Source organism: Cupressus sempervirens, chromosome 7 (genome assembly GCF_028749045.1).
Source record: "Cupressus sempervirens isolate cs-2001-9-10 chromosome 7, ASM2874904v1, whole genome shotgun sequence".
In the NCBI taxonomy this organism is placed as follows: Eukaryota; Viridiplantae; Streptophyta; class Pinopsida; order Cupressales; family Cupressaceae; genus Cupressus; species Cupressus sempervirens.
The window spans coordinates 203,025,737-203,031,012 of NC_143124.1; the positions used below are offsets into that span (position 1 = coordinate 203,025,737).

General features: G+C 34.2%; 1 pseudogene; it reads right to left on the bottom strand.

The window, feature by feature from the left end:
* Positions 1–3,139: 3,139 nt before the first annotated feature.
* Positions 3,140–3,559, bottom strand: LOC149546203 (oleosin pseudogene; annotated as a pseudogene).
* Positions 3,560–5,276: the final 1,717 nt, after the last annotated feature.

Here is a 5,276-nt window from a genome sequence, read left to right on the forward strand (position 1 = left end):
TAATGAGAAAAGTCACTCGATACCTCCTTTAAGACCAACTGATCTAAGCTTAAGGCAAATAACCTATTGTCACATGAAGTCCACCTCAAAATATGCAAAGCTACAGTATGATGATAAAGCAGAACAGAACCCCCAAAGTCTAGAAGGAATGAAACCAGTCATGCATTAAACCACCATCAACAATTATCGTATTCACCACTGATCCATATTTACGATAGCTCCCATGAAATCAGTTCAACAAGGAACAAGATTCAATCCGTTACGATAAGACACAGCAGAGAAATTACCGAGCGGAGTACATATATAACTATCATCATCATCAAATTAATCGATTGTGAGTCTGAAATAATCATAAGCAAATCTAATCTATACTGTATAAAACACATATAGTCCCACAAATTCCATACAAATCCGAATCAATTCCCAGCCAAGGAAATCATATATAAATCAATACTGAAGAAGAACTAACAAATAAACCAACAAACACCATATGTATGTGCATATATAATGAGAACTACAAAGTTATATTAGAGTATGTAATTCCATATACAAATATAAAATCCCCCACCACACCGAAATCCAAAAAAGACCCATCACAGAAAGATCACAGCACTTAGAAAAGCCAAGAAAAAACAACCATGGCTCCCGGCATGCGAAAAAAGAAAACTTGTTTACTTCACAAGGAAGACCACTCTCACTCTGCAAATTCTTTTTTTTCAATCTGATAACCATGCAGACATGATGAAACCTCTATTTGTAACTTGTCAAAGCCGACATTGACTATGACCACACCATTCCTTAAGAGATCTTGCAATGTACGAAAGATTTCAAAATTTAATTGATCCACTGTTTATGCAATCGACACTTATGCATGTACAGTCCAAAGTTAATATTAAAATATGTTCCTCTGACACAAGCATTAAATAGATATGAATTTGGACAGACCTAATCTACTATTTTCAAAAAATATCAATGCTCGACACTCAAGTTTCACATCCTACTTTTCCAAAGTCTCTACAATCATCACAAAATGTGATGATAAATTCACAGAATTTAAGGGCGACCTGCCACACACATTTCTAAGAGGCATCAATTAGATGCTTTCAAGATTGTACCTTTCAACTTATTTTCCACTAAGACCACTCCTAGTAAATGTAGTTGTCACACAACATTAAGTAGACTAGAGATGTGTCTTTTCTAAGCACTAACTTTACATCTTCATTTTTATTGACGACTTCCATAAAGCAAACAAAAAAACACAATTGCCAAATGAAAAGTTTTTAAAAATTTCCCAACACTGACTGTTCATGGTACAAATCTATGTAAAAATTGATCAAATCAAATTGATAAAATAAAAAATTCCAAAAACAGTATACATGCATCATATTAGATCATTGTTTTGGAAAAAATAAATTGATTTTGCTGGACATCAAAAAAAGACAAAAAAGACACCCATCGGATGCTATAGTATCCTGCCTACGGCAGGAACTAACAATAAATAAATACAAAAAAACACTTGCACATCCAAATCTACAAGCAACAATAAATAAAGAACATTATACTAAAGTTACAAACAAAGATGACCGAAAATTTCCTTGGTATTAGCATGGAGATAATGACACTTCACAAATACACATTTTAAAATTGGAAAAGAAAGCATACAATAAATAGCTTCACCAACAACTTGATGCCATAGAATGATACCTCATTTCTATACTTACAAATTACAAGATGGCTCTTTTTCAATTATGGTTCAATCTCATGGTAATGAAACTAATTCCAGACCATTTTAACTTCAACTCCAAATTTATGAATTCAAATTTTGTTATGGTTCACAAAGATGTTCATTTCTAATGTAAAAAAGATAGTATTAGATTTTGTTGTTCTAGGAAGATGGCTCTTTTTCAATTATGGTTCAATCTCATGGTAATGAAACTAATTCCAAACCATTTTAACTTCAACTCCAAATTTATGACTTCAAATTTTGTTATAGTTCACAAAGATGTTCATTTCTAATGTAAAAAAGATAGTATTAGATTTTGTTGTTCTAGGAATTCTACCTTAGAACAAAATAATATAATCCATATTGAGTTGTTTCACACATTCATCGCTAACTAATGCTTTATAGGATTATATAATAAGTAGAATAAGAGATGATGGATGGATCACATGCACACAGTTGGTTAACATGTGAATTAACAATATGAAGTCAAGTCTAGTCTTATAATAGTGAGTTTCTCATATATATATTGGTTAACATGCAAATTAACAATATTAAGTCAAGTCTTATAATAGCTAATTAAAATAAGTTCTCTTGACACAACATTTTAAAAAGAATTCAAAATTAAAGAAATCAAATAAACCTAGAGTCCTAAAATCTGGAAAAAAAAAAAAAAAAACCAAAAAAGGTAAGGAAGGATGTACTTTCCAATCAGTTAAACATTATCCTCCCAACTCAACAAACAACTTAAAATAATTGTTTTACAAATTTGTAAATATAAAATCACAATTTAGTCATTATTTCTGTTATTGTCAAAATGGATCTTTTCTATTTTAATAAATTTATCTACTATCTAAATTGTATTAAAATATATACTCTTCAATACTTCGTTAGTAAAAAGCTGATTTCCTTTTTCCACCAAAAACTCAAGAATCCTATGGAAAAATGAAAAAAGGAAAAAAGAAAGGTGAGGAAAGGTGGTTTTATAGTCCATGATAGTATGCCATAATTTTTGAGTTTACATATGGTGACAGTGATATGGGACTACCTCGTACTCTTTTTCGAGAGGCGCTTGGCACTACAAACGAGGCATACATACCCTATCCCCCAGTGGGATTTGAACTTGTGACCTCTCTTTCAAGAGTACAAGTTCTCCACCACTAGACCAAAAGAAAAAAATGAAACCACAAAAACTCAAATGCATCCATTCATAGAGAAAGAGACTTTATTTTTACAGCCGACGAGCTTGCCAACGCATTTACGCAGATGATATCATAACACAGATAATACCATAACACCCGGAGATCGAGAAAAGATACCCTAATGACAATACGAACACACAATTCATTTCAAGCCCATCCTTACACAAAGACGAGAGCAGGATTTTACGAAACAGAAAACAAAGAAGAGAAAATATATTTAAGCCCCTGGTGCAGCATCTTGCTTGTTTCCCTGCAAATATCTGCCATATTCCTTGGCATAAACTTTCACATGATTCGCAATATCAACAATCCTCATGCGCGCATAATCCACCTGATCAGAACCAGGAGGACGCCGACCATTCAAATAATTATAAAACCACAAAGCCCCAAAAACAACAGCCGCCACAAAGAGACCAGCGGATAGAAGCCCTAAAAATGTCACAAACAGCAGGGCTCCCACAGGTATCAAAACAGGGCTTAGAAGTACCAAAACAGGGGCCAAAATGACCCCGATTAGCCCTACGATAGACGATAAAACTGCCCCCAATGTGACCAGGGCTGCGACACCCAAAATCTTAGTGGAGGTTGGTGCAAATTCATGGATTTTATTTACAAATCTGCGATATCCTTCGGCCATTTGCAAACGTTGGAAAAGCTAGGAAACTCTACTTTTTAGTTGGGAGATTCTTCAATCCGGTGTTAATATAGGTGGATGAGATATTTGGGCTGTCAGATATTTTAACAATAAAATGTAGGTTATGACACGTGGCTATGGAATCTTTCACCGACTTTCCTGTTGTTTCTAGAGTTGGGACTGATTTTAATGGCAGAATTTTTATTGATAGTTGCTCTCCACGGCATTAAAATATTAGGTCACTTAAGATGATTATTACGTCAACGGCTATCGAAATTCGTCATGGCCCATGAAATATTTTTATTATATTCTTGATAGCAGTCCCTTGTATGTCATTATTAGTTAACTAGTGCTTGTACCCCTGCAGGATCCAAGTGTACAGCCGATAGGCATTCCCGAATACCTTGATCTCTCAGGAAACCACTTCAACAGTTCCATTCAACAATTGATATGCATCAAGTTCACAAGCTTAATTTTATCAGGAAACAATTTCAGCAGAGCTTTCTCATCTTCCATGTGCAACTCATACATAGATTTGCCTGATCTGACCAGCAACAAGCTATCAGGGAGGCTGCCTTCAAAGGGAGCTTTATACAAACAAAGATGGCATATAAAGATAGCAGGCCTACAACCATGTGCATTCAGATCAACTGTGATCAGCAGGGATAACATTTTGGCATAGAGAACCATTGAAATTGTTGTAATGATTCATGTCAAGAACCATTATAACTTACAGTTTTATGGAAAAGATAGCTACAATTTGTGGGTACAGCACATAGTTAAATGAGAGCTAACAAATCTTCAAATTATGCTGACACATTCTTGTCAAAAATTAGGATTATAATTCCTTCCGTCAAGCTCATTAATGTATATTTTATAGATAATAAGTAGTTTAGTGGATTTTTAAAGGAGATGAATAAATGTTTGATGTCTAAATTAATGATGATGCTGAGCAACACTCGTAATCTTGTTATGGCTTTTGCTTCTCGTTTGCTAGCATGTTCAATTCACTTTCAGTGATGAGTAGATTCTTCTCATGGCTACTAAAAGTACAGAAGAAACAAATCATGAGTAATGATGTAAAGCATAATAGACTACAAACAAAGATTCTATATACATATCCTAGTAGCCATAGAGCATCCGAATAACTTGGAAATATGTGAAACCATTGAAGAGAATGGCTCCCCATAGTGTAACATAGAAGGTGATAAATTGGAGACCCTTCATAATTTTTTTAATAAATGTTGTGCATTAGGAACTGATGTCCATGTTTGTTACATCTATATCAACAGCCTTAAACACAACATTATGAGCCAATAAGTATATACTTCAACAAAAGCACCAAACTTATAGTTCATCCATGTAACTAGCCATTATTTCAACTTTCAAAAGAAACAGTCAGGAGTGTCATACTATTTCTTACATTTCTCTGTAAGAAATAAATGAAAACAGTTTGCCTTGAGTCTGATTCTTGCATCTGCATCTGTAACTTAGCTCCAAACTAATATTAGCACAGTGGTATCTATAGAAAACAATCTAAACAAGCAAATAAACTTTAAATAATTATTAAATATATGATGTCCAAATTTATAGAAACCTAAGCAGCCAAACTGCGATGGTTGGAGGGGCAGTGCGATGAAGAGGCTATCCCATACTAATTTGGCAGGGGGCCTGGTGAAATTCCACTCCTTATCTGCATAGCTAGAGGACTTGTGGCTTG